At 44.1% G+C, this 24,323-nt stretch overlaps 1 protein-coding gene across 3 annotated transcripts in view; it reads left to right on the plus strand.

Moving 5' to 3' along the window:
• Positions 1–1,024: 1,024 nt before the first annotated feature.
• HTR2C (5-hydroxytryptamine receptor 2C) overlaps positions 1,025–24,323 on the plus strand; it is a 222,670-nt gene continuing 199,371 nt past the window's right edge. For all 3 annotated transcript variants that reach the window (XM_063170468.1, XM_063170466.1, XM_063170470.1), the window contains exon 1: positions 1,025–1,796. The gene's annotated coding sequence lies outside the window, so the exon portion shown is untranslated. The remainder of the gene's footprint in view (positions 1,797–24,323) is intronic.

Genomic DNA, 24,323 nt, shown 5'->3' on the forward strand with positions numbered 1-24,323 from the left:
GCATCTTAAGTATGGCAACAACTGCTGCTGAGAAAAAAGTGGGGATTTTTAATAGGGTAAATCACCTGTTTTGCAGATTTCTGAGTTTCAGATGTCAGCTGTTAGGGGGGAAAGGGAGGGAAAAACTTGATGTGGGCTGTACTTACTGGCATTGTTATTGTTATATATGTGCTGTGACACGGTGAAGGACAAACCAGAGTATCCCAAGGCACTCAGGAGAGGGGATGAGGAGAAGCAAAGAGACAATATGTGGCATTCAGCTGGTGCACAGCCTGCTGGCCCCAGCCCTGGGTCCGTGGCCCCAGATGCTACTGCCAGTCTAAGACCTGCAGAACTCATCACAGCTTTAGGATGTGTGGCACATTGGATTTCAGTGCCTCAGCTTCTGGCTGTGCTGAAGGGATATCCTTGCTGTGTAAACCAAGGTGCAAAACTGCACCTGCTGCTGGGGCCAGTGGGAACAGTGCCACTAACCTGACTCTCCTGCCGAGACCAGAGAGGCACACCACACCATGCTCCTGGGGGTACCACACCCTCCTTGCCTGCTGAAGACAATGGCTGGTGCTGTGTGGGATTCAGGGGGCAGTGGCCAGTGTGCCCCATGTCTGGCTGGGATGCTGGTGGGGGTGCCATTGACAGGGATGAGCATTCAGGCTGGGATGCTGGTGGAGGTGCCAGTGCAGGGGTGACCAGCCAGGCTGGGTGTCAAGGGCTTGCTTGGATGCTGAGCACAGCGGTGAAGGTGTGTCAGGCCGCACACCCAGTCCCTGCTGGAGGCATTCCTGCTAGCTGCCCCTTCAGTTCCTGACTCCTGGGGTGCTCTCCCTCCCCAGCCCCGGACAGGGCTCCTGCCTGGGTTTCTTGGCCACCTGCAGAAGGGTGAGAGCCGGGAGCGAAGCTGTGGGCGCTCGCATCCTCAACAGGCACATGCGAGCAATGTGCCTTTAAGACTAGCAGGAGAGCAATAGTATCTCCCTCCCTCCTGTTAATTGTAGCATGTTTTCAGCCATGCTTCCCAGTCACATTCGCAGGCTGTGAGCGGGAGCAGCGCTGCCGCTCTCCAGCCGGTGCCAGCGGGCAGCGCCGTGCCCGGAGCCGGGCGGGTGATGGGGCAGCGCCCGGGGCCGCAGAGCGCCGAGCCACGAGCAGCAGCCTGACCCTGCTGGGCTCGCACATCCCTCCTGCTCCGCTCGGGTCCCGCACCTGCCCGGCCGTGGCCTCCAGCCGCAGGGTCACACCTCTGAGCGCCCACCCTGCGGGGCCCCCGCGGGAGCTCCGAGCGGTGCTGGGCTGGAGCTGGGGATCTGCAGCGGGTGATGCGGTGTGGTGCCTGCCTGGGGATGCTGGGGGCTGCTCTGGGAATGCCTGGCTCCCCGAGCGCAAAGTGACTGCAACTAACACGAGCTTGGGACTACTTCTGGGAAGATGCCCTGCGTGTCTCCGGTCATTCCTCTCCGGCCTCAGCGCAGAATATTTGGAGTTGCTAGCTTTCTTCTGCCGAGGGGGGACAAAGGCAGAGGCCTCCAGAGGGTTAAGAGCATCTGCTTTTACGCCAAGTGTTTGAGCAGGAAATAATCTGCAGAGATACATGTGCAGCAATTCAACTGCTGCTGCTCTGCCAGGCTGCCGCCGCTGCAGTTGGGGCTGGGAGAGGAGCCGTGCTGCTCACAGAAGATGCTTTCTTGGTGTGTCCGGAGCTCCAGGCATGGCAGCAGAGCCCCGGCTGCCTGAGCTGGGGTAAATGTCTCCAGCCAAGAGGAATTATGTTGACTTGCTGGCTCTGTCGGCTCACGGAGGTAGGTGCTGCTGCCTGTGCAATATGCCGTGATCTGTTCTGGGGGATACAGTGTTCTCCTTGGTCTGGGGTATACAATTTTTAAAAATTGTCCGTGGGAACAGGGCTGAATTTGTAATCTATAATGCCAGACAGAAAATACGTGTGTGATTTCTTTGTGTGCAGCAGAGAGGAGAGGGCAAAGGATACCTGAGTGATACCTTTTCTGATTGACAATAAAGTTGTTGCACTTAATTGGAACAAACTACCCTGCGTCTCAGTGAAATACACCTGGGAGCTTTTACTTCTTCCTGCTATATGACCTTTCCATGAGGTTGGCTGCAGTATGCTGGGTTATGCTCTGGTTCAGAAACTGGGACACAGTGCACTCTACAGGTCCCTTCATCCAGCTCCTGTGGATGTGGGGAGGACAGAGGGCACCCACACAGGGAGGGAAGATCCTGCTGATGGGAGCTGGTGTTTTTTTGAGGAGCGAAATTACACTAAGAGGAAGAAAAAAGGCGATGATCTTCCCTGAGGAAGAGGGAATGTTGAGGTCCTTAAGGGTTGATCTTGATGTTCGGAAGTAGAGAAGGAAATTTGTTTTAGAAGCAGCTGTGTATGAATCTGGGATTTGTGTTTTGCTTTCCCAGCCCTGTGGAGAGGAGTTTTGTTCAACTCTAACTACTTTACCACCCAGAACCTTTGCTTGAGGATTTTTTGCACCAGTACCTGGGAGAAAAAAATCTGTCAGTGCCATCAAATTTACTTAGGCTTGTTTTGAAAGTTGCCTTCTTGAGAAATCCCTAACAAAATCAGCAGCTAATACTGTTACCTTCTCACCATCAGGGCATGCTCTTTCTGGTTTGTCTTGAGACCTCCAGTGGGAGTTTTATTCTGTAAAGATTCAGCTGAAGGAAATTTTCCGGTTTTCTGGAAAAGCAGAGTGTTGAGTATTGGATACCTCTGATTTTGTTGGCCTACATATGTAGGTTTGCTTGTTGGCTCCTGAGTGCAGACCTGGCCAAGGAAGCCTGTCTGAGCAGAAAAGGAAGGGGCTGCCTGGATTGCACACCTGCATCACATGGAGAGTGGTTTGTGTTTGCTCCTGGCCTTGCAGAGCTATTGATACAGCACAGCCAATGGTGCCATTGCTGTGGAACAGTTTCAAAAGTGTTTCTGTGGCACCCTGGCAGAACAAATGTGTCATTCATGATTGCACTCTTCAGGAGAAAGAGCAGCACTGTCATCTGCACTGTGAATCTCTTGGGCCCAAATGCAGTCAAGAACACATTTCCTTCTCTTTTTGCTAGAACAGGACACTTGTCCCCCTCTGGGATCCTGTTGAGAAAATCTCTCTGCTCTGCAAGCCCTCTGTGTTGGAGGAGCAGAAGTGGGTCTGGTGGATTTGTTGTTGTGCATGAATCGAGATTCATGCAGGGATGGAGGCTGTGATGAAACCTGGAACAGCCTCTCTCTCTGTCCTGAGAAAGAGGATCCCTTCTTACCCACACACCAGGTGATATCCAGTGCTCCATAGCAACTCTCGTTTCTCCCACAAAGAGGAGAAAAATCTCCTGGCTTCACTTGGAGCGGTGAAAACACAAATGTATGAACATGCAGTGGAGTCTCACCAGTGTGGAATTGGTATAAGGTCATCTGAATGACTTCTGTCTAAAACAGTGCTTATAAAAGGTGGTGGGCATTAAGTAACACCATTGTCTGTGCAGGAAACATTAGAAAAGAATATGTATTAGTCATCCCATTTACTGCTGTTTGCACACAGACAGAATGGTGATTAGAACTGCCTGAATCAAAGCAAAATGGTTCTTAAAAAAGATTTCAAAATTGGATTGGGCACTTGCTGGCCAGCAATTATTTTGGTCATCTTTGTGCCTCTATTCCAGCAAGTGTCTTTTGTAAAAGGTCCTTCTACAAGAACAGCAAAATGTTGGGGCATATTTCCATGTGTTGTGTTCTGAAGAAGTGGATGGGAATATCTTCCTTACTGCCTTACTTGTATCTGCTTAGGAAATCAAACCAGTGGTATTTGAACCACTGATTATTTCTGATCAGCCTTTCTGGTCAGCACTAAAGTTCTGCATTAAACTCTAACTATGTGGAAGTTGAGAGCTAGTTGTTAGGGTTAATAATGGTAACTTAAAAGATTATAATTTATTAAATGGGAACTGAACAGTGTTTTTTGTCACACATGCTGTACTGATCACCTTCCCCTGGCAGTGACATTCTGCTCACCCTGGAGACTCCTCCTGTGCCCCTCTGCAACAAGGGGCTAAATTTGATGTTCTTATGGGCCCAGTGCTGACCTGGCATCAGGGATGCTGGGATCTCTGCAGGTTTGCCCTTTGGGAGGCAATGCCTGCCCTTGTCCATGAGGTGCTGTGGCTGCCCAGCCATGCTGGAATAGCTGGTGAGTCATGAGCTGCTCATGAGTCACAGGTGGCCAGGAGATGGGTAACAGACGGGCCAAGCAAAGAGCTCTTTGCCAGGGAATGATTCCCTGGTTTCTGTAGGGGTTTAAACAAGGGCCTGTCTTTAGGTACCTGCACTCTTTCAGCAACCATTGCATTTTTATGGTTTGTGTGCTGCTTGTAAACCAGCTACAGGTGAGTAAAGCCTGTGGTCCAGAAACTGTTGAGTTGGAGATAAAACTGTTTCTTTCTGAGGGTTCCTGGAGTGTCTTTAAGAGACTCCATTTGAAATCTATCTGGCTTTGTACCACTTATAAAATGCATTCACGGTAGGTGGTGGCATTAGTCTCCTCTTAGTGAATGCAGATATTTATATTATGCAAAAGGTTTTCTCACTTTGCTAGATTCAGATGATGACTGGAGATCATTCTTGTTAGATAAAAAACTGAGTCTGACTTTAGAGGTGAATTCAAAGAGCAATTTCTATTTAATATATATAGCAACAAATAGGAACTAAGCTGCTTAAGGAGTACTTTAATGATGAATCATTATATTGCTCTCACCAGTCTGAAAGGCAATAAAAGTAAAAATGGAGTGCTAGGATGTAGCTGCTTAGAAAATGTACAGAAAGGGATCTGTATTGTTGAGTGGGTTTTACAACACATCAAAGAAATATTTTGAGGTCCAAAATTATCAAGTGTCTTTCCACCCCAAAGATGAGGCAGCTGCTATCTATTGTTTATTGTTCCAGAAGGTAATTTTCTTTGGTTGTGACTAACCAAATTTAATAATTTATTGTTTTTTAAAAAATCCTGATTCCCCCACCCCCGGATCAGGACAGATGCTGTCGTAATGCTCCTTCAATGCTGTAATTTTTATTACCGATCCTAATTAAATGCTGTAACTTCTGAAAATCAGATTAATTTGAACCATCAGCCCAGTGTAAATGCTGCTATCATCAGAGATCATAAAATGTTCAAGGCACCATAATTCTACAACATAGCTGCAGTGGCAAGTGTCCAAGGATCTGGCTACCTTTGTTCAGCTGACATGGGCTGATGTGAGCACTTGTGAGCAGTGCAGCATGAATAGGAATGATACATTCCTCAGCTGGTGAATTGCACATTCTAGCCATAAGTCAACAAACATTAGAGAAATGGCATCACCCTCCCATCACTGTGATGCTCCTCCTGTGCTATAAATATTGTATGAATTCTGCACAATCAATAAAGGGGAAAATAGAGGTGGGATGTGGTTGCACAGCAAAGCTGCACTTTAGTGGTGAGCCAGGACATGATACAGAGCAGCCCCACTGCCAGCCAAGGTTTTTCCATCCTTGGGCCACAGTCCATGAATTCAAGTTGCACAGTGACTACTTCAGTTAATTTGCTCTACAGCCAGGACGCACTCTGCTCATCACTTTGGTCTTCTGGGCAGCAGGACATGTTCTGGTTCCTTTATGACCAATTGGCTCCTTTATTATTGATTTCTGTATTTTGATTTTTTTTTCCTCCACAGATATTAAATAACCAGTAATAAATTCTGATTCCAACTCAAGCAGTGGCAAAGTTGTTCTCTCTACTCTGTCCCAGTTTTATTTGTTAGGTGTGACAGTGTGGAAGATCTCACTGGTCATTACAGATATAATTACCTGGCTCTGACAGAGACAAGAGCATTAATCTGACACTGCAAGCATTGGTGTTGGAGCTTCATGTTTAGATTTTCTTTGCAGCAGAGAAAAAAGCCCTCTGAGGGAACCACTACCCTGTCTATGGCAAGATGAGATGAATTGCAGGCTGGAAGTGCCCAGTCCTCTCCAATCCCATGGGTGGAGCCTGCATGGCTGGCTCAGGGCTGGGTGAGATGAACCCCCCACAACAGCAGCTGCTCTCAGGCCACATTCAGCAAGCCACCAGCCCCACCTGGGGTGCCCCAGGCTCCTTTGAAGGGTTTGGTGGAGGATCTGACCCTGCAGGTTGAGCTCTGCCTTGCTGAATTGAGTGCCTTTGTCAGTCCCTGTGATGGAGTGGGGCTGTGGAGTGTGTGCTGCTCTTTGCTCCTGAGCATCCCGAGAGCTGGTGCTGTTCCTTTTCTGCACACTGGGACCCAATACTGCCACTTGATTCTATAAACCATCTCTTTGATTGGCCCTGCTGGGCATGCTTCCTGTTCAATAGCAGTTTTAGCTACCAGACTTGTATGTTCCAGGCTTTATGGTGAAACCAAAGAGGCAAATCTGTGTCAGTACAGACTGATAATACGTGTTTGTGTCAGTGGGTGTCGTGGATCTTCTGCTCCTGCCCACTTCCCAACACCTTGACTGTGTGCAGGCAGTTACTGCTGCAGAGAGAAGACCAGCAGAGTGGGATTTGTTTCAGCCAAAATGTGGAATTCTGAGTGTGCTTTCATGCCAAGAATTGCAGCATTTGACCACAATTTTTCTTTTTGTGACATTCAGGAAGCTCTGGGCAGACACATGATTTTAGAACAGCTATTGCTTGCAAAGGGACAAATAATAAAATGCAGAAGCATATTAATTATCTGGAATTTAATATATATAGTGGTTTGCACACAGTTATTGTGGACATTGTTATTTGGAAGACTGTAATATTAATGTTTCTGATGGGAGCTATTGTGCTTCTATTGAAACTCTTACAGTTATGGATTAAATTTAATATATGCTCCCTTTGAAAAAGCCTGATTTTTTATATTTTATGGTACCCAGTGCTATGTACTCGGCTTACAACAATAAAATAGCTGAATGCTGGAATAAATGTACCAAACAGCTCTCTTGTCTTGATAACTTAACTGCTTTTAAATGTTAATCATCTCATTCTCTATTTTCTAAACCTGTGTGCAAATAGAAAACCTCATGTAAGTAAGTAGGTCTGAGCACTGTAGTGTGAATATGGCAAATATTCTGTGGCATTCCTCAGTTCTGCAATTATTGCACAATCCTTGGGATCATCCTGGTGACACAGGCTATAGGAAATTCCACCCAGCAACTTCTCCTTGCCTTTCAGAAGAATATTCAGGCTTATTTAAAGAGTACAGATAACTGGTTCTCAAAGGTATCCTCAGGGTGGTTGTGTTGGTGAGTAATTATTTCTGGAGATTTATAAAATAATAAATCCAATCTGTTTATTTTCTTGTTCCCTAAGTTGAATCATCTTCATCCTTTGTTTGCTTAATTAAGGAGCCTGCTGGTAATGCAAATCATTTCCCATGATGTGGACAAATCATTCCTCAGCCTTCTTTTTGCTGAAGAGATCATATAATTAAAACCCTTTCCATGCAATCTGTTTTCAGGCACTTAAATTCTATGCATTTCTTTATGGTTTTCAGCATCTTTTTGTGCTGTGGGCATTAGAGGTGGCTTCTCTGGGACAGCAGAATCCCAGATTTTACTAGTATTCTCACTAGCACCATACACAGAAACATGACATTTCTAACCTTGCCTCTCTTCAAACATCTTAAAGTGTCATTAGATCTTGTAGCTCCAGCTTGGCCCTGGGACCTTGTGTTCCGTTTTTCTGCTCTGACTCCCATATATATTTTCAATTCTCCAACTTTCAACATAACAGTTCCCCCTTCTGTAAGTGGGGTAGATTCTTCCCCGCTGCATTCTTTGATCCTAGACAAGTAGACTTGTGGTTTTCTCTGTTACAGTGTCTGATCTCTGATAAGGCTGGGCACAAGGAGAGGACTGAGTTGTTTGACTCTGCTTGTCTAAGTTTGGCAATATTTATAATTTAAGCCAGTTCTGAGTTGCACTGGGCTGTCAGAGTTGTCTCTGTAGGCCCAGTTAAAAGCACTTCCATTCACTGATGGTGCCTCATTAAAATTACATCTTGTCAATTATCAGTGATCTTTAAAATGTGCTGTAGTAATTTCAGGTAATGATATTCTTACAGTCAGTGTGTGATGTGTCATTGAGCTGTTTGCAAAAAACAAGTTTGCAGTGCTGGCACAGCTGCTAGTCCCTCCCCCCATCCCCCCTTTATTAAATAGATGAAAAAATGTCAGGATTATTCCGAAGGCTGCTGGAGGCTCCCATCACATGCAGGCTCAGGAGGCCCTGCAGTCACAATGATTTCTGCTGCTTTCAGGTTCAGCTTCCTGCTGGCCACTGGGTGATGGTTTCCAGGAGAGACTGAACAGGTTGCTGTTGAGGTATTCATAAAATCCATGACAGAGATAAAGCAAATTACAAAACTGGTTTTTGAGCACTCTTGTTTTGTCATACTTTTGTTCTGAGGTCTCTGCTGGTGTTTAAATACAGTTTTTTTTTTTTGTTCCTTAGGAGTTCAGTCCTTTAGCAGCTGTGATGCTGCTTTGGGTCTCATGTCCAGGTGGCCACTTAAAATTGCTGCACTAATATTTGTGGCCCATCCAAAATGCTCCTGTCCAGCTCCTTGCCTCATCTGTGTCTTTTCCTTAGCTTGATAATCTTTTTCCCTTGTTCTGCCCTTGAGGTGCTTCCCTTCTAGCAGGAATACAGAGCAAAATCTTCCTCTTCCAATCACTGGGCTGTTTTCTATTTCCTATCCCCTCAGTGCTCACCCTGGTATTTATTATTTATTTACCACCCCTTGACCTCATCTCTGAGGCTCTATGATTCCACCTTGATTACTTCCTCTCTCTTTTTGCCACCTTCATTTTTTTCACAGTTTTTTCTTGAGCAGTCCACTTGTTTCCTTGACACTAACAATTGCTGACAGCCTGGTATCCTGTCTCCAACAGTGGCAAATAGCAGATGCTTAGAGAATAATGTAAAAAGCAGGGTGAGGATATAATAATCCTAATATATCCTGGCAGCAGTGATCAGCGTCACGTCTGCCTGGCTGTTGGGAATGTGTTTAAGCACAGCCCAGTGGGGACTGTGCCTAACACCATGTGGGTGAGGAAAGGACAATTTTACAAGATGGCAAATTTTCTTGAGTAACTGCCTCTTTCCAAAAGTGCTGGCCTTTCCTCGTGCCACTGCTTTGCTTAGCTTAGCACAAACAGCCACACTCTTGTTTCTGAGCCAGTGCTGAGGTTTATTCACAGAACTCCTTGTACCTGATGGAGTAGGAGCTTGTGTTCTCTCCCTTCTGCCTCCTTGAGATGGTTGCAGTGTGGCAAGATGAAGGGAAAAGTCCTTGTGTTTGGTTATGAGCCCTCATGTGATTGTGCTGCTTGACAGATTCCTGTGGTGTTCAAGCTGATTGCAATAAAATCTGAGAAGTGTGATGCTGAAAATCTGTGAAAATCATGGCCACACAGGGAAGGGAGAGACCCAAAGCAGTAGAAGTTATGTAGAATGTATGGGGGGCTTTTCTCTCAGTATCTTCATGGTTGCTTTGGGGTTCATTCTTTATTTACAGGTTGTTTTCTCTAGTATTCCTTCAAATCTGAAACAAGGCCTGAACTGTGTGAAGGAGGTAGAAAAATGCACTTCAAACCCAGCATTTGTAAAATTGAAGTTGCATCTAAAAATACCTCTTAGTATACAGAATATATTATCCAGGGTACTGAGCAGCTGAGTGATGCTGCAGGAGTTACAACTTTAGCTCCTAGTCCTTCTGATGCTTCCTCTGTTGCTATCACTGCTCCACAACACCACTTAACCTTATGAAGAAGATAAAGAAGGACCAGCCTCTGCTTTACAACCTCTATCTTGCTTTATATATATTACTATTGTCTAAAACCTTAAACTCCAAGTTTTTTACCATGTTGTATTATACACTTTTAATCAAACTGCATGCCCAAAATCTTAGCTTCCAAAATTGAATGATAGAACTTTCTCCATGGCCTCAGGTCAAATGCAATGTTCTGTTGGGGGTCAGTGTTTGTCAGCACAGAAGGTCTAAATGCTCAGCAACCAGGGTTCCAGCACTGCAGCATCCAGCACCATAGTTTGATTTATCCTCACCTGATAGAATTATTTTCAGTGTCTTATTTTCTTCACGTACTTTCTTCTTTGGTTATTACTTTGCTTGTTATCCACAACATTTTTTGAATCCTTGGGACTTCCTTAGGATCACATGCGAAGAACCAAATGGAAGTTGACATGGCTGATTATCAGCTCTCAGCTCTTCACTGTTTGACCTCACCAGTAAGGAAAAGGGTTCTTCTGGCCATGGAGGTGAGGCCACAAGTCCCCACAGCTCTAAGTGCTCCAGTGCTTGGTGTGTGACTGTTGAATAAGACTGGGCACCATTCTTCCTGTCTGATTTCTCCCCTCTCCTTGCAGAAGCAGAGGAGTCCTCTGGTGTGCCAAGTGATGCCTGCAGTGGCTGCAGAGGATGTTCAGAACAGGGTGAGGCACACAGTGTGCCTTTCCCAGATGGAGCTTTCCAACTTTGTGCAAAGTTGTGCGTGCCAGAGCTCAGGAGTGTGCACATATGCAAATGATCTCATTAGGAATTCAGGGCAGAAAGGCACAGAGATCCTTTGCTGCCACAGGGAGCTGTATCCAGAGACTCAGGGTGGAAATATGCCTCCTGATACATGTTTTAGTTCTGTATAAATCATCTGTAAGTGTGGCTCACTCTATTCATTTAGCTGGTGACACTGTTATTTAGGAGTGATACGAAACAGTCACAAAGTAATAAGGACTGCCTGAGAAGAAAATATGTGCTAAAGCTCTTAGGTGTAATGCTAATTTAAATAAAACATGGGCTGTGTTGGGGCTGAAGAATATTTTTTCTAGAAATCCTAATAATATTTAAGCCATGGATGCTTAAAAGTTGTTTGGTGGTTGTTTTTTTTCCTCAAAATGAAGATGCCATGATTATTTAAGAATGTTTTAGACTCCTTTTTAGGTTGAGTGGATTCATTTTGTTCTTAAAAGAATATTTTATTTGTATCTTAGCAGTAGGGACACCTGTACTCATCTAATGTATGCAAATGCAGCCCAGCAGCCTTTACCCCTAAACAGGATGGAAAGCACAGAGAAGCACTGCTCATCACGCTGCCAAGTCAGACCATGCTTCAAGTTAGGCTGATATCACTTTAATGATTGTTAATGCAGATAGGGTGCAGAGAAAAAGAATGCGAGTCTTTGTAGAAGCTGAATAAAAAGAAATGTTGCAAAAATAAATCTCCAAATTCTACATTAAGCCAAATTATAAATATGCTAAGGGTAATAGACATTTTACCTAGGAGGTGTTTATGGCCCCCACTCTCTCTTTCTCTGGAATTTATTCACTGTGGGGGCAGGCTGTAAAATCCTTTGCTGAATTGATAACCTTGTGCTACTTGCAAACAAAATTTGGTTAAATCAGAGTTATTGCTACTATCTCACAGTGCTTTCTAGTTGTGGTGTAAAAATTAGAACAAACAAGTCTTACTGTCTTGAAGTACTCATTTATAAATATTAAAAGATAGGTGTGCACTTTTTAATGTGAGATTCTTGGAATTTGGGTTGGAGCATGGTTATGATAAGAGGATGTTATGCTGAAAGTAGAGGAACACTCCTGGTGCAGGAAGCTCCCTGAGCAGCTGCAGTGAGAGCTGCAGGTTGTGCCCTGGGTGGGGAGATGGCCAGAGCCCCAGACAAGGGGCTGGAACCAGCACTGACCCTTCACCTGACACAGGACACCTCTGCTGCTGGCTGGGGGTGGCCAGGCACCCCGAGACCCTGCAGGAGGTGGTGAACAGCAGCAAGACCCCAGACTGAATGTCACCTTGGGATGGGTCCTTGGTGTGAGGGCAGAAAAACCCAGGGAATCCTTTGCTGGGGTCCCTCCCTGGAGGCACCAGTTCCAGCCGTTACCATATCCTGCACTATGATTAAATGATTTAAATGATCTCAGGTATTTGGGGCTCTTTTATGGGACACCTGGGGTTGAGCCAGTGAGGGAAACCTGCCTGTGTGTGTGGGGTATGCAGGGAGAGAAGCAGGGACCTGGTGGGTGTCTGGAGGGCCTTTGGTCCCAGCAGGGACAGTCTGGGTTGGTGCCACTGTGACCCCAGCAGTGGCACCTGAAGGGTCAGACAGACCCTGACTCCATCAGGTCATGGGAGTGCTTAACGAAGCCCTCAGCCTGTGGAACAGTATTTTTTTTCAAAGTGAGATGAAATTCTTTAGTCTGTGGTGAGCCCTGAAAGTAATAGGTGCCATTAACTGGAGATTTAAACTTTGTCCCTGTCTGCTGCTGGCTGCAGATTTTATGATAGCTCTCTTTTTATTTCTCCAATTTGTGTTGTATGGTTTGGGTTGCTTTAGCCTGTCAAAGTAGGCTGGAGACACTTGGACTTCCAAGTAATTTTCTGAAGAGTTGCAATGGATAAGGTAGGGCTTTCCCCTGGCTCCTTCATTGGTGTCAGGGCAAATATAATGTCTGCCTGCAACACTTGAGTGAAATCTCCTGTGGGCTGGGAAACAGAAGATGCGAATACTGTGTTAATGATGCTAATTTGGGAGAAGAGATAGCCAGGAGGGCACGTTGTCTCCCTCCTGCTGAAGCAGTAAGCACCGTGTGCTGCAGGGATCTCTTCTGTTGTGGCTTGGGCTGCCTGGACTCAGGTGTCTCTATCTGTCCTCACAGCTCAGAAATAATGGTTTTAAAAATTCATAGTTTTTTAAAATGTTTATCTGAGTAGGAGAAGATGACTTACAGTGATTATTTTATTGTTTTGCCGTGTAAGCTCTTCAGTAAATGCATATGATCATGGAACCATAGAATTATTTAGGTCAGAAAAGACCTCGAAGATCATCAGGTCCAATCTTTGAATGATCACCACCTTGTCAACTAGACCATGGAACTAAGTGCCAAGTCCAGTCGTTTCCTGAACACCTTCAGGGATGGTGACTCCACCTCCTCCCTGGGCAGCCCCTTCCAACAACCCCTTCTGTGAAGGAATTCTTCCTGATGTTCAACCTGAACATGCCCTGATGTATCTTGAGGCTGCATCTTCTTGTCCTGTTGCTGATTGCCTGGGAGAAGAGGTTGACCTTCACCTGGCTGCAACTTCCAGGGAGAGGTAGAGAGTGAGAAGGTCACCCTGAGCCTCCTTTGTCCAGGCCAACGCAGCTCCCTCAGCTGATCCTGGTGCTCCAGACCCTTCCCCACTCTGTTCCCTTCTCTGGACACGCTCCAGCCCCTCAATGTGTTTCTTGTTGTGAGGAACCCAGAGCTGCACACAGGATTTGAGGAGTGGCCTCAGCAGTGCTCAGGCAGGGGACAGTCACTGTCCTGGTCCTGCTGGCCCCACCATGGCTGGGACAGGCCAGGTGCCCTTGGCCTCTTGCCCACCTGGGCACACCTGGCTCCTGTTGAGCTGCTGGTGAGCAGCACCCCCAGGGCCTTTCCCACCAGGCCCTTTCCAGCCCCTCTGCCCAGCCTGGAGCTGCAGGGCTTGGTGTGCCCCAGGACAGGGCCTGGCTGGGCCTCAGCCCATGGAGCCAGCCTGGCCAGATCCCTGTGCAGAGCCCTCCTGCCCTGCAGCACAGCACTCCCACCAAACTGGTGTCACCTGGCTGAGGGTGCCCTCGATGGCCTCATTCAGTGCACCCATGGAGTTGTCCCCAGTGCCAGGCCAAGAGTGACCCAGCTGAAGGATGGGTGTGTGCAGCAGGGGCAGAGGCAATTTTGCTCTTGTCCTAGGCAATGAAAAGGTGCCAGGACACAGATAAGCAGACTGAGGGAATTCCTATTTTTTTCATAAGTGGAATCATACATTTCGTATTTATTTTCTAACCAGATATTTTTAAACCTATCCAAACTTTAGGGTGTTGTTTCTACTGTTTTCTACTGTAAGCTGCTTAACATTGCCACTCTTCCTGAGGGTACAAGGTGTTTAACTCCCTAGGTTTTAATACATTTCCAAATACAAATCTCTACAGGTATTTTCACATTTTTAAAACATCACCATTTTTACAAATTATTAGGAAAGCTTATATTTCACTAATCAATACAAATTTCAGCATTGACATCTAACTCATGTAGTGGCTTGCAGAGCCATGTGAAATGACTGCATTAATCTCACAGAGTGTTTACTGCTTCCACAGTACTGATATTTTATAGGGAAAAAGAGACCTGTGTCTCATGCTCTGCAGCCAAGCTCATTACTCTGGTGGCAGGTATTGGGGAGTCTCTGTGTTCAGCTCTGTTGCCTGTTGGATGCCACTCGGGCACATGTTTTTCTGAATGAAATTTCCTAATCAGTGAGGTCCACCACAAGTGTCCTTTGGCTGTAGCAGGGACACACATAAACTGGCATGATGGAAAACTGAACCTATTTCATGTTTCTGTGTTTCACTTTCCTGATCTCCCCCTGACAGCAATGAAGCCAAAAGAAATGACATCACCTGCCGTATTTGTAAGATAAACAAATACTTAAATTTTTGTGGAATGCTTTCCAATGGATCTGTTTTTAAAACTTTACAAGCTTTAATTCTCTGTCATCTATCAGCTGTGGTTGAAGGAAGATCTAACTCCAGATCCTAAATGAAAGATTCTTAGTGTATCTGTCATAAACAAGTAAAGAAACAAACCCCAATCTCTTCTTAGTCTCTAAGAAGTGTTGCTCTACAGCTGCATGTTGAAGTGAGGGGAGAACGACCATCCTGTGATGCATCGAACTCAATTTATTGATCAATCAGTCAGCTTAAATAATAGTGTTAACGAACTTCATGCATATTCTGAAATACAGGTTTATGATAGGCTAACAGAGAAAACTCTAACCACACCTTTTGTTTTACTACACCGTTGATTGTTTACACAAAACAAAACCAGTGTTCTCACTGTGTTATGAACGGTTCCCAAAACTTCCACATCTGTTCTCAGGGTGCCATCTTTTCCCAGAGAGAGTGTTACACTTGTTATGGGAAGACTGCCTGAGAACCTTATTGTTTATACAATGATGCCTCAGAGAGTCTAATTGTTTATAGAAGTCAGGCTGGGAACTGCTTTGGAACTGCTTTGCAACTACCTTTTACTTTTCTCTCAATTGCATGGCTTCATGGCCTTTTTCTTTAAGCCATGCCTGAACTAAACTCCCGACATTTCCCCCGCTTTTTTCTTTTTGAGAAAGGAAGTTAGTTTGCCAGGTTTTCTCTATCATCCTACTAACCATCCTTTGAATACAGCTACAAAAACAAGGTAATATAAGTAAAAGCAATAAGAGTACACTTAATATCTCTATAGCATATATTACAAGGTTTCTTAGCCATAGTCTCAATCTGAAACTTTTAAGCTACTCATCAATACTTAATCTTTCTTCTTCCTTAAGTTTGTTGAATCCTAGCCGTAGCTTTTTTAACTTAGCATGAATAGATACAGAATGATCAGATAAGTTCATGCAACACATCCCTTCAAACTCCTCACACCCATGGCCTTGTGCTAATAGTAAGAAATTCTATGGCAGCTCTATTTTGCAGAACAGCGTGATTAACACTCTGTACATCTGAAGTTAACATATCTAATATCTGTGAAGTTTTATTCAATTCACCCTTAGCCCAACCTATTTGTTTTGCTAGAGTCAATGCTTTGCTGGCAGCACCCCACGGTAGGAGAGCTGAAACCATCACTTGCTTAAATTTACTCCAGAACCATGGATCTCCTATTTGACTACAGTCTAAATTATGTAAGCTACGCTTTTGCCTGCTTATGACTTAATTGCATTAGCACAGATATATTAGGGTGGAATAGTGATAACTTGCCTAAATAACAAGGTCCACCCTGAGGCTGAGCAGGTATACCATTCCAGGCTCTATCTCCACAAATTAGAAATATACCCGTAGGTAATTTCTTAGGTGTTATGATGCTAGAGCCTTTACAATGATTGTAGAGTTGTTTAGACACTATGTTTGACTTTAGAGCTGAATCCAGGGTAGCCCACGTTTGTGTATGTTGATTCATCTTTTGAGGATTAGAATAATCAAAGCTGAAGCACCCACCATTGGAAGTGCTGGTCATGCTAGCATTTGCACTTCTGAAAAGCTCCAATTCCTCAGGTGGAGAATGCAAAGGAATATTAAGTGATTGAATTAACAGGCATTGGCGGTAGCCGTCACTCTGACTGGCAGTATACCCTTTTTGTGCAGGCAATTTGATATTTACCATACTGCGCATACATAAGGCACGGTTATTAATAAAACTGCAGAATTCTTGAGGAGACCATACTGGAAGTCCTACCAAACATGTTCGAAAGGGGTTAGTAACTTCTCCAATGCTGAGACAAAGCGATGTCTGATTAATCTGCCTAGCAAGTGTTATCCATACATTATCTCTAGGTTGACTAAAATGTGTTACCTTTAATTCTTCAGCTACCACTACACCAAGTAATATAATAAAAGGAAACCTCATTTTCCTGGTTTTACTTTGACCTTCTTCTTCTTATCAGTTTTTAACCTTACTGTTCCCGAGGCCCGAAGACCACACCTTTGTAACCTTCTAATGCAATTGTCTAATGCCTGATTGGGATCTCCTTTTATAGGCCCTACAACGGAATGTTGTGTTAAAGGCACCAGTTTTTTACACCTTACAGAGGTAATATATGATGCACTTTGAGCTTTAATCCTTTTCAAAATACACTGTATCTCCCACCGATAATAAGCCAAGATTTTCTGCTCATGTGACTCATAAAGAGCTAAAGCTGAGGCAGTGTTTAGTCCTGTTTCATTCCGTAGTGTCCACTCCCAATTATGTTCCCAGGTAAGTCTATAACTACAGGTATTACACCATAAACGAAAATGTGACAACTGGTCCACTCAAAAAGTCCTGTCACAACCCTCACAACACAGTGCAACCCAAGCAGCACAATGTGGGATGTGACATTCAAGGCAGTTCTCTTTTGCCGGTCCTTTTATATGGAAAGATGATAATGATTCAATAATGTCAATCAGTTCTCTGGTCGTCCGGCAACGGCGTGTTATCCCAAAGGGTTAAACGCACCCCCAGCTGAGCCACAATGTCCGGCCTTATCAGGCATTGCAAGGTAGATGGTAATTGGACTAAGAAAAGACAGCTGTTAGCTGCTTTCATTCATGTGAACCTGGAGAGGAGGTGAACGGCAAGTCTGAAAACAATCCTTTTTGTCCTTGAGATTTTCACATCTACCCCTTCCCCGGGCCTCTCAGAAAAGTTCAAAATCTGTTTTACAGTCTGTAATCCTTTAGTCATTTGGCTGAAATGGCATCAGCTGGGCGATTCTCAGTCCTTTGTTGATTTGGAGTGGTGAGAAAATAGTATACACTTAAAGCACTTAAAATATTTAACTTAGCAGACTTATTTGTAAATTAACAGAACTTAACTGGCTTCAAAATTCTATGGGCTAGCTGTGTTACACTCTTTGCAACATAAGAATAGGCAATTCTAATAATTAAATAGTATTTTCAGCTAGCAAGGTTTCTCTGAAGTTCACAACAACACTTGTCACACAAGCCATAAAATAAACGCCTATCGTAAAAGCATAAATCTATCTAACATCACTTAAACTTAACAGCACTTATACTTAAAATACTTAAACTTAAAATATTTAAACTTAATAGATCTTAACATTACTTAAACTTATCTTTACTTAAACTTAATAGATTTTTAAATCAACAGAACTTACATGTAAAATCTCTTAATTCTAATAAAACTTAACTATAACAAAACTTAACTGACTTTAAATAACAGACTTATTTGTAAATAATGTAAGATCAAACTTAACAGAATCTAACTTAACCTAAACCTAATATAATTTAAACAGAATCTAGCTTTATTTAAACTTAATAACACTTAAACTTAACAGGAGATCAACTTAACAAAACTAAACCTTAACAGTATTTAACATTTAACGGCACTTAATGATAATTCAACTTAAACTACTTAGCAACGGATAAAACTTACTATAGAAATAAAATATAGCATTTACTATAACTTACTTACAGGCCTGATTCTAAAATATTAAGCTAAAATAACTTTCTTCATGTGTTTGCTATAGCATTTCTATACCAAAAAGCACACTCACAACATCTCACCCACAGGCCTGACTCCAAAACACTAAATCAAAACAACCTTTCTCACGTTTCTGCTGCAGCATTTATACCAAAAAGCACACTCATACAATCTCACTCATACAATCAATCCAACACATCTTAACATTTTTAAACTTTTCAAAATATAATTTTAGAGTCTGATGTTCCACTGACTGAACCATCCGGGCTTCTGATGTTAAAATCTATGTTAATGCAGGTGATTTCAAGACAGCATAACCAATGCCGAGCCAAATCGGCCGAAATTTGACCCATGCATACAGTACACTGATTTCTGTTTCATAGTCTCTGCCAGGAAGAACAAAAGTGCCTTTAACTTTCCTTGTTTACCATCACTTGTTTCTTAATTTCAACAGGGATCTTTTCCTTTTGTTGACAAAAGTTACATCCATTAGGCTGTTAGGTCCTAGACCGAGGCATCCATTAGGCTGTTAGGTCTTAAACTGAAGCTTTTGCCGGCTGTGGGGGGAGGGAGAAACGCTCCCGCTGCAAAAAGCGCTCCAGTCCCGCTGCGCGTGTGTCGGAGCGGGCGAAACCCCCCCCGCTGCGCTGGGCTCTTTGTTTAGTCACCGGCGGGCTGACTCTGCAGCAGGCACCGCTGCACCCGTGGCGGCTCCCCCCGCGGCGGCTTCGCTCTCTCCCGGGGCGGCGCGCCTCGGCTCCCGCTGCGGCGGCTCGGCTCTCCCCGCCGCTGCCTCCGCTCCCGCGTCGCTCGCCGCGGCTGCTCGCCATGGCGGAGCGCCCGTGCCGAGTTCGGAGTAGCACAGACTCGGAAGCTCCGCGAGCTGCGGCCGCTGTCTTGCACTCAGAGAGATAGTAAAACAGTCCACCATATATCACTCGCCATGGCTTGCCTAGCTTCTTGGCAGTTTTACCACACTCTAAAGCAGCCTCTGACAATAAATCACCGAATTCACGCAATTCCGTTAACTCGTAAACTGTGTGGGGATTCACGAAGACTCCCCATTCCAGACCATAAGCCAAAAGACCTTGCAATTCCTTCCGTAAGTCTATTCCCTTAATTTGCCTTTTTTGCAAAAACATAATAAAAAGTTCATATGTGGCTTGCCTTTCCATACCTCTTTTAAGTGCGCACTTTTACCTAGCAGCGATTTCCAGACATCGGCCACACGTATCAGCTGGACCCATCTAATATGGTCGCCAGGGCACGGCGCGTATCGGCGGCTTTTTTTCCTCCGCTTTGGTTTCGCGCTTATTTGCCGCTCCCGCTGCTTCGGAGCCTGAACCAGTCCTCACTTCTCGTGGTGTTCGCAATCCCCGTGGTGGTCGCGATCGTCGTGTCCGCTATCACGTCCGGGTGGTCACCATTTGTTGAAGTGAGGGGAGAACGACCATCCTGTGATGCATCGAACTCAATTTATTGATCAATCAGTCAGCTTAAATAATAGTGTTAACGAACTTCATGCATATTCTGAAATACAGGTTTATGATAGGCTAACAGAGAAAACTCTAACCACACCTTTTGTTTTACTACACCGTTGATTGTTTACACAAAACAAAACCAGTGTTCTCACTGTGTTATGAACGGTTCCCAAAACTTCCACATCTGTTCTCAGGGTGCCATCTTTTCCCAGAGAGAGTGTTACACTTGTTATGGGAAGACTGCCTGAGAACCTTATTGTTTATACAATGATGCCTCAGAGAGTCTAATTGTTTATAGAAGTCAGGCTGGGAACTGCTTTGGAACTGCTTTGCAACTACCTTTTACTTTTCTCTCAATTGCATGGCTTCATGGCCTTTTTCTTTAAGCCATGCCTGAACTAAACTCCCGACAGCTGCATCAGTATTTTATTGTATATTCAATGTTCTGGGCTATTCCAACAGATAATTTTGATCAGGAAATGACTACCAGCCCATCACTGCCCCAAGCAATGATGAATTCACAACCCTTTATAGAGTTTGTAAGTGAGTTTGCCATGTCGTCTGACATTGATGCAGAACACTGCATCTCCCAGAGACGAGGAAAAAGCTCACTGGAAACACTTTGTGAATAATAATTATAGAGCTATATTCACCTCTGATTTCTTTTTGAGATCTCTGTGAGAAAAGTGGATACTGAGATAGAATTTTCTCTTTTGCTCTGTGTCGCCTAGGGACTTTTTTTGCTTCTGGCTGATTGAGGAAAAATGAGAAAATGCTGAAATTGAACACTAGACTTCCTAATAGTATGAAAAGCATCCTAAGGGGCTTGGATGTATGTCATAATGGCAGTAGTTTCTTGGGTGATTGGTAGCTAAGAGGTCAAGCTTGAAAATCTTGATATCATTTTCTAAGATAGTTCAGTTTTGTCAGGATGACAGATTTTTGATCGGAGATGAAATATAAGGAATGAGGGGTTTATTTTGTAAAGATGATAGAAACAGGTAGCTCTTTTTGTACAACAGACTCTGTAATCCTTTTCTTCTTTTGCTCAAATGTGGATGCTGACTCTGGAAAAGATGAAGATCCAAGGGCAAAATATTGCCTGGAGCAGTCGATGTCATCTTTTATAATAGCTGTGCTGCACTGCTACATAAAAATGCTTTGCAATGGCAGCGTTGGGGCACGTGTAATTCTGGAAATGCATTCAGCTTTTAGTGTCTTCTAAGGCAAAATTGCCTGTTAACAATTGCTTCACTATCAGGAAAGCTTCTGAGAGTACCCTGTGTTTACAGATTCAGTAATCTGTTTTCTGGAGTTTGGGGCAGTTGCTGCTCAGGGTAGAGTTCTGCAGAGACAGAGTTGACTTTTGGGATGGTGTGGTTCTTTTCTGTGTAATCTCTGAGGCCTGACATAGAATATAACAACTCTAGATTAAACATTTTTTCAAATTAGTGACTTTTATGTGCATGGTGATTGCAAGCAAACAGGAAAGGATATTAAAAAGAGAAGTTTTATAAGCATATTGCAAATAAAAATGACATAATATTTACATAGCTACATCCTGTTAAATGCCTTTGAATATCATGCAACAACATCTCTCCAAATACCAATTACTGTTTCACGGTAACTGCAGTGGTTGAGGTGGACTCTGAGTCTCAAACTGCTGGAAAGTTCCTTATGTCAAGACACTGGGTCTTTCAGAATAAATATTTTACTGCTCAGGTTTACCCTGAGTGATTGTCAACAGCACTGAATAAATGTGTGAAATCGCAGGGGCTGTGTGCAGTATCATACCCAGGAAAGGTCCCTGGCAGCCGTGAGAACCCTGCTGGCAATCAGCAAGGGGTTGCATCCTCAGGAGCCACAGTCTCCCACGCTGTATGTGAGGAGGAGGAAGGAAAGAGAGATGCTGACCCTCAGTGCAGGAACTTCTCCAGCTTGCTGCTGAATATCTGCCAGAACTGAATGGAGGAAAATCTCCTTTGTCTCAAATTTGCTGAAAATGTCCCTCAAAGCAGCTTTAGCCCACACTGCCCCTCATTCAAAAGAAAGGTGATAACTTTGTTTTCTGTCTTCTCGTTGCACTCAGGGAAACACACAAATGCTGCCAGAATGCGAGTGGGTATCATGTACTGAATGTGCAATAGTCTTTTTTTCCTGAGAGGCTTTATTTTATGATTTAATTATTGTATGACAAGGGTTTGTTTGAAGAAGAAGAAGAAGGCAATTTAATTGGATTTTCTATTTTACAGGCAGGATCTAAAGAATTACTGGAAGGTGTTTTTCATAATGTTTACAACTCTCTTTTTATAACACATATTGACACGTGTTTCATGGCTAACACAGATGTACGTAGGGAAATAGTACATATTTATAGGCTAAGCCTATAGTTTAAAGCAAATAAGCAGGCCTTGCCTTCAGTAGAATATTTTCCTGCATTTCTGATTTTAAATAGTGTGGATAATGGTGTCTTTGCTATCCAAAGAGTGTATGGTTATGACTCATGGTGTCATAAATACTACGGCTATTACAGTGAGCATCCAAGTGAAATTACACAAAATTATATATTTGCCAGGGTTCTTTTCTCTAACGGCCAAACTTCAAAATAGAAAGCTTTATTATTCATTTTGATGCGTCTGAACTACTGAATGTTCTTGCTGGCCCACTAGACAGTTTAATAGGGCTCCTGAACATCATCAATAATTCATGCATCTCTTAAACAGGGATGTGGTACTTGTTGTTCAACCATAATCTGAGTGTATTAAATTGTGAGCTGCTATAGGATGGTCAGGGACATGATCAGTGCTGGGCCTAGGCCTTACAGGTGTGCAGAGTTCTTTGGATCCTGTGGATTTAAACTCCCTTTGTGGTGCTCCCAAGCAGGGAGATCTCCTCTTTGCCCTCCCCACAACTGTTGCTTTTCCTGAAAGGGAGGCAGCTGTTAGCCAAGGATGTGGTTAATGTCCTTCAGTGCAGTTTGGATGATGTAAATAATGTAAATAATCCCCTGAGTATGACTCTCTGTGCTGGCTGGACCAAAGAGAGGGAAATGTGGTCCAGGTGGAGGGGTGGGGAGGAAGCCCAGACTGGGGTCTGTGAAGGTTCAGGTGGCATTAGCAAAAGTGAAAATTAAACTGGAATGGATTGTTTCAGTTCAAGACAGAACTGAAAATCCAGTGATTATTGTAGGATGTGTTAGTTGGTATTTATGAACAAATCTAATGGGATGTGATTTTTTTTTTTTGAACTATGTCTTTGACTTCATTGTTTTGTTTTTTTTTTTTTATGTCACACACCACACACGCTGTGACATCCCTTGTTGTGCTAAATACCATACCCAGAGAGAAGCTTTTACAATCAAAGAGAATGAGAAAGGCCAAGGTGAGTACAAGCAAGGCTATCCCAGGGGCCTGTCATCTTGCCATGCCTCAGGGAGGTCTGCTGGTAACATTGGCTGGCTTTGATCTCCTTTTGCCACTGCAGAACTGAGACACACACAACATGCCTGGGATGAGCACCTTGGTAGAGCTGAGAAATCACCTAGTTCTCTGCGTAGCAATCCAGGCTTTTTCTGCGAGATCCTTCCTTCTGCAGACCTGTCACCCTTGAGCCATGCTCATGTCTCAACAGGACTTGAGTAAGAAGTTACAAAGAGCTCAGAAATTAAAGGTGTATTGTCTTGTGCAGATATTTCTTAGAAACTGTTGGCAGTGTTATTTTTGAATAAGAATTTGTTGCACAAGGAGGAGTAACTTGTCAGACAAGTGCAAGAAAACAGTACATATAACCATTCAAGTGAAAGTATTACTGTAGGTGGAATGAGTCTAAAGCCAAGACCTTCTTCTTCTTCCCTTTTTGAACTTTTTGTCCTTTATCACGCTTCTAAGAAAAATCTGATGCTGACTTGTTGAGCTCTGCATTGCTCTCTGGATAAGGGTCAGAGTGTGCCTCTCTTTGCTCAGGGTGCAGAAGACTGTGAAGAACTCCATGGCCATGCAGCTTTCAGGAGTGAAGCTACAAAACCCAGGCAAAAATGAGCTGTGCTGGTTTGAAAATAGCTTTTTTACAGCTGACTTAGGGGCTGGTAATGCAGCCCAGCATTGTGTGATGTCTGTGTGATATCTGTGTCGAGCTGGGGAGCAGGAGGAGGCTGCTCAGCTCTGTCCCAGCCTGACATTGCTTAAAGCTGGGGGAAAGGCAATTCGCTGCGTGCTGGCTCAGTGTGCCTGATGCCTTATACATAGAGTTTCTAAGAAAAATGGGCTAGAGCTCCCATTTTTCTATCCAGACTGCAATGAGGTTAATCCTAACAACGTGCAGCTCTTCCTGGAAATAGGTTTTGGGTGGTGGAGGTGTTTGAAAAGAAAGATAATGCTTCTTCACTTGCTTTTGGCCGTAATGGAAGCATTTAGATCTCAACACTTCTCTTTAACTGCTGCCTTTCAGTGAACCTTTTCCTCTGTCAGGGTGAAGTGTTTGGGTCAAATGAAAATTCTGGCTCTGTGGTGAACTAGCAGATGATGGCAGTGGTGATTATCAGTCATCTTGCACCTCTGCCTTGCAGTGCTGGCTGCTGGAAAAGGGCTGGTGGTTCCACACAAGGGTTACTGTGCTTGTTCATCTGGGACACACAGCCTGAGCAAACCCAGTTTCTCAACAGGCTGCCAGCAGGGCATCTGAGATCACAGCTCCTGAGCCACGCTGGAGAAGGGAAGCTGGAACTGTTTGAGCATTTGAACACGTTTTAAGGTGTTTGATTCTC

Source organism: Melospiza melodia, chromosome 16, assembly GCF_035770615.1.
Source record: "Melospiza melodia melodia isolate bMelMel2 chromosome 16, bMelMel2.pri, whole genome shotgun sequence".
NCBI classification, from domain to species: domain Eukaryota; kingdom Metazoa; phylum Chordata; class Aves; order Passeriformes; family Passerellidae; genus Melospiza; species Melospiza melodia.